This window comes from Mugil cephalus, chromosome 2 (genome assembly GCF_022458985.1).
Source record: "Mugil cephalus isolate CIBA_MC_2020 chromosome 2, CIBA_Mcephalus_1.1, whole genome shotgun sequence".
In the NCBI taxonomy this organism is placed as follows: domain Eukaryota; kingdom Metazoa; phylum Chordata; class Actinopteri; order Mugiliformes; family Mugilidae; genus Mugil; species Mugil cephalus.
This window is the reverse complement of record NC_061771.1, coordinates 15192521-15203616: the sequence shown is the minus strand read 5'-3', so window position 1 is coordinate 15203616 and position 11096 is coordinate 15192521.

The window sequence follows — 11096 nt, the reverse complement described above, 5'->3', positions numbered from 1 at the left end:
TATCAGAAAACCTAACACTAAATTCTTCAAACTACTTTTATTTGCATTCCAAACTTCACATAATCTCAGTTTCAACATTTTCTAGGAATTCATTTTGGATTAATACGACGCTCCTGTAATTCTGCTCTCTCAGCGGAACATGAAGACAGTTATGGCCACCCACACATCCCCATGAGAGCGGACATGACTGGCTTTGGCAGGAACTGATTGAGGGGAAGAGCACGTCTGATGAAACAACTCACTGAAAGAAACTCAAAATGGTTCCAGGAGTGTGGAAGTGAAGGCTGACTCATTCATAAATAAATAAGTCTCGCATAAAAACAGCGAGCTGTAACATACACCGATCAGCCACAACATTAAAACCACTGACGGGTGAAGTAAATAACATCGGCTGTCTTGTGACAATTCAGTTGCTTATAATATAATCAATAAACGCGTTGTCAAAGTCATTTATCAAACCAAATATCCGTCTATTTGTTTATGATGATATTCTGCTTTTCAGTTTCGCTTTAACTGGAAACTGGAAACATCTAGAGTGGTGGGGCCGTGCGTGGAAAACTGCTATTTACAATTGATTGAAAAATCATGAAATGAACATAATTATAATCCTTTATGAGTACTTTCCAAAACCTGGTATGCACAATATTGGACTGAAGCTAGTTGTTCTTCAGTGTTTTTTGATAAACCATGAGAATATATGACCTATATTATATACACCGATCAGCCACAACTTTAAAACCACCCACAGGAGAAGCGAAAATCATTGACCATCTTGTGACAATATAATGTGTGAATGATTCACAGAGATCCCTCCTCTCAACCCATAGGACCCGAATTCCCCCACTTCTGTTGCCATACACCCTCAAAAGTCCATTCTCTAGTGAGTCACAACTGATTCAGAGGCGCAAGGGAGACCTACACAATATTAGGAAGGTGGTCATAGTGTTAGGCCTGGTTGGTGAATACAAAAAAAAAAAGTGGAAGCGGTATCTAAAGGTTGAGTCACCTGTCTCTTCTTTTACTGCTCGTGCTTCGCTACTTAACAGCCTGATTACAGTGAAGCTCTTTAAACAGACTTTAAGCAGACGCAGCAGACAGCTGCAAAAAAAATGGACATTCCTATCTAAGCACTTCAATTTTTATCCTTAGAGAAATTATTAAAATAAAAATTACTTTTGTGCTGGGATAGGCCCTGGCCCCCCGTGATTCTTTAGAGGACAAGCGGTTGAGAAGGAGACATTTACTTTTGTTTGTGACAATATGTATGTTATAAAGACTTTTATAAAGCCTCTGGTTTTGTTTGTGTAAGCACATCTTTAGCTGCCAGTAATGACTGTCATAATAAGAACCTGTGTCACCTCCTGGTAAATTGTTATCCAAGGACTCAAATCGTTCTTTTATTAACATCTTTTATTACCACTGCTATATGCTGACTTATGCGTTACATTTCAGTAGCTCCAGGAAGAATGGAGCAACTTAAATGTGCTTATTATTAGCCAGCGCCTCACTTCTGACCCTAGGCAGACACTTTATGTCAGTGCGCGATGGACTCCTTGTTGGATCATTCAGCTATTTAAACATTGTGGAAACCACATGCCCGCCTTTTGTCAATTAATGTTCTCCCCTTGAACGTTATCATTCTTTCCATTTGTCCAATCTATCTCAGCTTTAAACGTGGCCCGGTGGTTTGAGATGGTTAGAACTATGTGGGTGGAGGCTGCTGTGAGCGCATGGCACAACAAGGAAATGGATTCCTCCTTCCTTCCAAGCCTCCCACCGTGCTCTGATCGTCCACCTGCAGCGGACCAAGTGAAACTCTGTGGCCTCATGGGACGGTGACACACTCACACACATAGTTTGTGAAGAAATTAGGTCAAGAGTTCACATAAAACTCAATGTGTTTTTACAATTAAGAGGAAAAGACCAGTAGTTTCAAGGTGAAAAATAAATGTTAGAAACATGACAATATCCTGCAATTGTCTTAGACCACTTTAGCGAGAGCATGTAAAACTAGTGATGTTTACTGAAAAGGGAAACCACATGTGAGATTCAGCATCTACAGTCGGGAGAGATAACCTTTTCAGTGCGTTTGACATTTGGTGCCCAGATGAAAAATTAAATTAGTCAAACTTCTTAAAGATATCAAAGGAAAACAGTACCCATAATTAGCTACAAAATGCACAGGATGACAGACAAAGACGCACCAACCCATAAGAATGACCCCATCCCCAGTAGGATGCAGCCTGACACAGGCCCACACACAAAGATGGTTTAGGAATAACTCAAAAAACATGAGAAACAGCACAAGATGTTGACCTGGCCTCCAAATCCATTGGATCCCAAACGGACCAAGTATCTGTGGGATGAAGCGGAACAATCCTGATCCACAGAAGCCCTTCCCCTCCCATAGCACCCAAACGCCCTCAATAGCAACACTCTATTCCCAGAAAATTCCCCTTCCTTCAGAAGGACGATGTCCATTCTCTGATGAGTCACAACAGTATTGGAGGCACAAGGGAGACCAGCACAATATGAGGAAGGAGGTCATAATGTTATGCCTGATTAGTGTAGATGAGCCCAAATTATAAATCATAGCACATTGGGGTTAGATGACCTGAGGTATTTTTATTACAGAATGAGCCTGGTCTGGTTAAGATTGATCTGCTAGGACGCCTATCAATCTTGCTCCAGATATTATACGACTCAGAATTGCAACACGGCTGGGTTAAATGGAAATTTGTGAGGAAAAATATACAGCTTCTGCTCAGCATATCATCTGCAGCTTCAGGGTATTTAGGATCAGTAAGACTAATAAGAAAGAAAGAATGAGAGTTATGACTGTATGAATGGGTGAATTACATTGGCGTTAAAAAGTAACCACAAGTATGAAACTAAACTCTTAACCTGTCTGGCTGCTGTCCGTTCGCACATGGAAAATGTTCTGACATGAGGCCTTCAAAGGCAAACCACAGACATAACAACAGGTTTATCTGCAGTACAGTATACTGAATTGTGTGTGTGCTTAACCTAAATCATAGTTTGGGATTTGTCTTTGATGTGCGGCCTGCAAATAGTAGGGGAAGGGCTGGATCAGTGGGCAAGGATACAGAGAACTTCATTGTGTAATCTAACCTTGGCCTGAAGATCACCGAGACACTGTTGAAAAGAGTTTGTATTAATGATTAATCCTCTGGTAATTGTCAAAAAGTGGCCCCACTAACATCAGGAACATTCAATTCTGGAAACCTGTCGACGTTGGGTGTCCAACCCATATATTATATATAAATATGGACAACACGTCACCACTTCCTTGCAGAGGCGAAAGTGACGCTATTTTATTGGGGATACAGGCAGCGCCATCTTGTGCATTTGGAGCCAGAGTCTGGGCAGAATGGTCTGAGTCACGTAGAGTCACGTCAGTGACGACCCAACTACACTTCTGCCTGAATCCCCCGCATTTTCGTTTTGTTTGATGCTGACGTCTACATCACAGGGTATTAAGAAATTTTGGATCATGCACAGCAACTAGCACAGCAACTGGTAGTCATCATGATGTTACATCCTGTTTCTACCTAAAATGACAGAAAACTTTCTTGAAAGGGAAAATTATTTGAGTGTATTTTAGTGTTTCAGTTTGGCCCAAGTCTCATCCACTTACATGGAGGAGTTGGAGTTATTCTACAGCCAGTCTGGAGCTCAACTAGTTCCTCCGTCCAATTTTATTTACAGTCTATGGTCCAACCATGAGATCTAACACATTCGATATACTGTACATACATATGATTGTGACATTGAGATCTTAGGCAATTTACGCAGCTGGGGGAACAGGATGGATATAGGTTCACAAATGATCATCAAAAGAGGATTCTTCCATCCCCATTTCAAACCGTGACAGTTGTCTTGTTACGTGTTTTTGTTGTACTGTCCATGTTATGCCCTTGTCTTGAAATAAACTACTTGAACCTGAAAATATCTCTCGCTTACTTGTCTGAAGAAACCGGAGAGCATAAATGTACATATATGTGTGTTATCTGATGTTTTACTGGACAAAGACTGAAACAATAAATGTTTTGTTTAGCAGTTATGGTTTGTAAAGAGAGACAATGTCTCATTCCTACCAGTGAACCTTATTTCTGGAAAAAAGAAAGAAACAAACAGAAATGAAATGCAAAAATGGCAGTCAAGCCACATCCCTGTATGGATTTTGGATCCAGCCTGAAATGTGTCATGCATGTAATGTTGCAGTTTGTTGTGAAACTATACGTCATGGAAAATATCCTGAAAAAAAAAAAATGACATGGCTTTTGACTTGCAACACTATCTTTTAAACTGACAAAATGATTATATCATTAGCCTAACAGCATAATTGCCCAAGTCATTTTTTGACTTACTGTTACATCATCAATACAAATACCAATGATCTTGCTAAAACTTGTGTTTTTTTCTTGCTTCCCACATATGAGGCAATTATGCTATTTAGGCTAACAATACGTAACACATGACACAATTCAAAAGGTATTCGGCAGATATTTTTTCCCCCCACCTACTGTCCCACGATGTCCACTGTAAGGTGCAAGACTTCGCTTTTCTATAATGACTGATGCAAAGTGCTGGTGTTGAGAAATCCAAAAAGCCTAGTTACAACCTAAGAAATCAAACATCAGGCGGCATTTCACCACTTTCCTAGTGGGAGGTCAGAATTCCCAGTTGCCACAGAATGCACCACCAGCAAATACTTGGACTACACCCATCTCCGAACTTTGTCTTCATTTTGATGTGACTCATGCACACAGGCTCACAGTGTGACAACAGCACCAGAGTCCAGTTATGTGACGGGCCAGTGTTCAAGTAGGGCAGAACTACTCATCACAGCAAAAGGTGAAATGTCGCATATGGTGTAGAACTGCTTACCAGCAATTAGAGGCTATCAATAGATATGTGGTTCTACATAGCTCCACAGTGTCTTCTGATGGAGGACAATATTGCTAGATTATGCCGTTGTTGGACATAAAGCAGAGGCAATTTTGTGTGAATTTATTTAAATACTGCTTCTCTGAAGAGGCTAAAACATAGTATAGAGTTAAGCTCAAACTACTAAATGTGCTTTTAAAATTGAGCCTTTTCTGTGTCCACAAGCTGTCCCTTTGATGTGGTAATGACATCAAAGAATATAAACAGAACTAAAAACTGCATGTCACAGAGAGTCAAACGTGTGCTGCCATTTTTTAAAGTGAATAAAATGAGGAATTAGAATTATATCTGTGCAAACCTCCAAAGTGGCTAAGATTTAATTAATTAACTGGCAGCTTTAGCAGAGTGGCAAAAAAAAAAAAAAAAAAAAAATTCACAGCAAACAATACAAGGGGGATTTCAAATGAACAGTGAGCAATGATGTGATTGCATTCAGAGTGTAGGTATTCCCCTTCTCAGCTGTCGACGACCATTTGGATTCGTGCAGTCATGTTAGTATGCAAAGCACAGTTCGCTGCAGAGGCAAGAACGTGTGAACGATAAGGACTGAACAAAGAAAAAAAAAAGAAAAAAGAAAAACAGAACAAACTAACTGGATAAAAGTTTGGTTCATTTTCAGAAGCCACATACTGTAATATGCGGCCGCTAAACTGTAACTCCAGAGGAGGTTCTGTGGGAAATACCATCTAACTGACAGATTACAATGATGCCCACATCTCTATTGGCCACTTTTCTCCAAACTTAACAGCTAAATTTAGCTATGAAGAGGAGGACTTTCTCCTTAAAGCATTTTTTTCTGACCAAAAGAACGTTCCAAATGCACTGATGTCATGAAGTTAAGCCCTACAAAGAAAAACCACTGAATAAGACATGTTTTGATGATGGCCTTGGTTCTTATTAAAGGCGAGCTTTAATTGTTCCCTTTTTTTTCCACTGTGTAAAAATGTGATCTGTTTACTTTTCCTAACTTTAAACAGCATATAAAAGGCAAAAGCCGTAGCGCCTGCAGCCATTCAATGCCCTTTCTTTTCTCAGACACAAACAGACACCCGTGTATGAACACAGGGGACTTCCAGGCCAATACACCTCCACCCACTCAACATCGTGGCTACAGGATGAACCTCAAGGCGAACGCGCATTCCACGCAGGTCTGCTCACATTTGCAAAGACAAACTGAGAATTAACACTATTTACACACACCAACACACTCCGTTACTGCTGACTTCAGCGGCTGAGAGTTCGAGGGATGCAACCGCTACTAACCAGACAAACTGTGTGTCAGATCAAACTGCTGCTCCCGAGCTGGGTGGGTATGTTATAATCAATAATCATTTACATAATTTCACTACTTATAAACACACATGTTGCGCTACTTTATTCTGCTACTTTGAGGAATATAAAACAATCTTTAATCTGTACATTAAAAAAGAAAAAGAAAAAAAAACACTCCTGCGGTAAACAAACTTGGCCTTCATTCAACTGTATAAGTGCAACTTATTATTTCCTAAACTTTTTTAATTCCGCTAATGTAAAACACTTTGACATGTCACACATTTTCAGCAGGCAGCATTACAGAGCTCATAAAATCTCAGAATGTCCTAAACTTGTGGTAGCACTCAAAAAAAAACTAGAGGATGTGAAAATGAAGAGAACCAATGAATGAATGAATCCGACGCTTGGAAAGCAGAGCTATAAAAAGATATCAAAGACTGTTCAGCTTGGACTTCCCATTGTCCAGTAAGTCATTAAGAAACAGCATTAGGAAACTGTGGAAGTCAAAGCATGACTGCAGGCAGTTTTTTTTTTTTTTTTTTTTTTAATATGTCTTTGGGGTTGCATTTACTGTACTAGTGTTCACGTTAAGTGCACCAAACTTTTGCAAACAAAGTCTGAACACATTAAAAAAGATAGAGACCTATAATTTAGTATTATATAGCCAGCATGCAGTAAGAAGAAGCTCCATCCTGACCAGCTAGTACAGTAACATGTCCAACGGTATGTAAAACTGTTCACTCTCCCTCCCAAGTCCCTCCATAAGCTCCAGCTGGTCCAAAACTCTTGCTGCATGACTCATGACCAGAAGCCCTTCTTCCCACCATGTCACTCCCATCCTACAGGAACTTCACTGGCTCCAGGTCACACAAAGAATCCAATTTAAAATCCTTCTTCACACTTTCAAAACAACTTCGCCCCTCCACATCCTTCTGGACTCACTACCCGCTCTGTTCATCTCAGGACCACGGGGAGCAGGGCTGTTTGCTCTACTTCTTCTTTGTCTGCTTCTCAGTGCTTGAATGTTGCTTATTGTATGTTTCTTGTATTTGGATGTTTGAATGCTGTTTCAGTCTATTGTTGTATTCATCTGTTCCTTTCTGTGAAGTGTCCTTGGGTGACTTGAAAGGCACTTCTTAAATAAAATGTAGTATTATGATTAATTCAGCTAAATAATGAAACTCGATGATACATTCATGTAACTGTTTCTTCTATCACTTCTGATCTTACAAGTTGATACTAGACTCTTTTTTGTTAATACAGTGGTTACCAAACTGTTAAATTATCGTTATTATTTTTTTATATTTAAAAGCCCGGTTACACAGATTAGTTACGCCGGATAGTAAAACCATTAACACTCTGCTTGAAAATAAGAAGATCACCCTGAATGCAGCGTCTCTCAACACCAGTCATTCAAAGAATGAAACCAGGAACTAGTCAGCTGCCCACAACCATGCTGAATAATCGACATCTTCAAATCATAATCATAAGACTTGATGTGTGCTTGACCTGCTTCGGAAGAGACTTTCAAAATTACATCCAGTACGTTTCTAATAAGCTAAGAGTGTTTAAAACGCCAAAAAAACAACACGTTGTAAAAAAAAAAACACCAAATGGATAGACACTTGATAGCAGCACCACACACACTCTGCCCATATTGCATGTATACAGGCCACCCACATTCAAGCCAGGGCAGGTCTGAATAAACAATACGGCCTCAACAACATGTTTGTCTGAAATGAATGCGGTGTCATCTTTTCTTCCTTTGTAATTAGAAGGCAAGTCAGGTCTCCCTTGAAAAAGGGGGATACTTATTCTCAATGAGCCTTCCTTGTTACATAGACATTTAATAAAACGTTTTGAGACAGGGGTGTAATTAAAGAGCATGATCCTAACCATACATCCTCACACACTTTCTTTAACAATCCATTATAGGTTATCCGTGCATTCAGAGAGTGTGTGTGTGTGTTTGTGTCTGTGTGGTTATCTCTTCACATGGCCATGTGTGATTACTGGAAATCCCAGTCTTAAAAGAATCACATCAGTGGTTATGATGGTTAAATAATGCAGAAGCACAGCATTCTAGTTTCATTTTGAACAAAGTTTCCTTTATTAAGGCACATATTTACCATTTTTGGCCTAGTTTTTCTTAATTATTAATAAAGCAACTAGTTTGCACACGGCAACTGTTGTTTCTGCCACTGACAATCATTTCCCTCTTTCTGTGAAAGGCCTCTGCAGAGTCATAAATAGTTACAAAAATAGTTAAAATTCTATTTTAGCCTGTTCAGCAAAAACTAGTCCTATTTTTTCTTTTTTTATTTGTTTCGCTTTGTCACAGACGACCTCAAAGAGCTCCTGTGTCACATTTTTCTGAACTGTCACTGCAAGCCTCCCTGAACTCTACTGTCCCAAGTCTGTGTCGAGTTAGGAAGGAATGCTAATGCCTTACAGTTAGTGGTCACACACCATCAACTTTACAAATACATTGGTTACAGCTGACAAAACTATCATAAGATCTTTATCTGCTGTATTTACTGAGCACATTACAGATATTTAGAAGTTGAAATAGAGAATAAATTTAAAACTGGGAATATGTGGGGATGAGAACAATGCCTCACTTTAATCCTACTAAATAGAGAATTTGTGAAACTGCCTTGTGAATTTTTGCCTCCATCGTCAAAACTGAACTTCGAAGTTTAAACCTTTCACAGCTATAGCTACATGGTTTTGTCACAATTGTGATTTATAAATGCTATATACACATCTTCCAAAAGGCGTTCGAAGGAAGGCAACTGGACTCCGGGTCTTTCATTGTGAGAGACTGGTGGGAAGTTGAGGTTTAAATAGGAGAACTCTGTAGGTAAAACACATCAGAAACTTGAATGACTTGTGTCTGTAAAAACCACAAACGGGGGTGCCACTAATTTCCTTTAACAGCTGGGTACTTACCTGTCGTTAAAGTAATAATTTATCATTAAATTAGTATTTTAAGCGACTTTAATACTTTAATGTTGCCTCAAACAAAGGTGACGCACATTAAATTACTTTATTAATGGATGTTTAGCTTTTGAATAAATAAACACATTAGATTATCTTCAGCTGTTAAATAAAACAAGTCAGTGCTGGAAAAGGAAAATAAAACATTTATTAGGACTCAAGTAGACGAACTGTACGAGACTAGTGCTGCACAGCCACTCAGTGTAACTCAAAGTAGTAACAAACTTGTAGCAACGAACATGTTTAACATGTAAAAACGGACTATATTTAGTCTCAAAGCCATTCAAAGAAGCATCTGAAATCCCAAAATCAGAGAAAGACACTTAATAAAATACATTGTTTGCAGAGACAAACACATTTGTTTTTTAGCGCTGATGCCTCCCAGCGAGAAGGAGTCCAGCTCGGGCCTTTCTGGGTGGAGTTTGCTCGGAAAGGTTCCAGCAATCCCCCGCGACCCTAGTGAGGATTAAGCAGTATGGAAGATGGAGATGGAGATGAACTCTGTTGGTAACACCAACCTGAAACAGGTTTGTCTATGTGTTAGCTCGGGCGACCTGGGACCTGGGACCAGGGTGTACCCCGCTGGCAACCTGCCCAGGGTGTACTCTCCCTGAAACATGTTTGTCTACGCGTTATGTGTTAGCCTGTCCAGGGTGAACCCCGCCTCTCGGACCCAGCTTGGACAGGATCCAGCAACACCTGGTATGGAAGATGAGATGAACTCTGTTGGTAACACCCACAGACCAAAAACTGGTGTCACTATTTCCATAATGGCTGAGTAATGAGATGGGATATTGTGTGCCTAAGCCAAGGCTACTGACCCTATGAATGGAGCTCCTCTGTTTACAGAAGGTTTTTCCACTTAAACATAGATGGCTTCCTTTACTCACCTCTCAAACCATCTGTCCTCTTTGGCCAGAAAAAAAAACTTCTCTAAACAGAGGAGGTGGACGGAGATTTAATTTATCGTCTATTTACAATTCAGTTTTGACTTCTGTCCCCAAGAAGTTTCAACAACATTCACACCTTAAGACCGGAGGCTCCCACTGACTATAGCCAAATAAGGTAAGTACCCAGTCATTATGAAAAAAGTCGTTATACCAGTTTCTGGTCAAACATGTTTTCTGCCTCTACAAATGACTTGATTAGCCTACGCAATATTTCAGAATTGGCTTCAGTAATAAGGAGTTTCTCGCTCTTTTAGCTCATAAACTTGGTGTGGCCATAAGCTTCAGTACGTTGAAGAGACTGTGTTGGAAACTTTGTTTGTTCAGGAGGAAAAAAACAGACAAACTTGGAGGAGGTGGCCTCATTCATACAAAATGAAATAGCTGGAACTGAACAGATACAGGGATATTGGTGCACCTGCAAGCAGCTGTCAGTCGCATTAGGTGTGTTAATGTGGTCAAGCTTCTCGTGCCTGACTATTTTTTGGCGGACCTTCGCCTGCGAACGCACACTGTGAAAAGCCTTAGCTTACACATTGGTGTGGATGAGAGACTGGGGATAACCAGGCAATTATGCACATATGGGCTTTCGCTCCAAAAGTTTGCTGACTGGGAGGGATTTAGATAATGTGCTCATATTCCCTCTGTCCTGGAGATGACGGGCTAATGCTCGTAGCTAGCGTTAGCTTAATCTAGCTAACATTTGCAAAAACGGTGCAGTCTGCTGTGTCCCACAACCCGTATTTTCCGTATAAAACAGGACTAGGATAAATAAAACATGATAATAATAACAAATAGAACAAATGTAAAATACAGTCACTCACACAAATAAAGAAACATAATTCTTACCGAAATCCTGATTTTGCAGCTTCCTCTGAACTTGTCTCGAACTGCCTGCTTCGATCC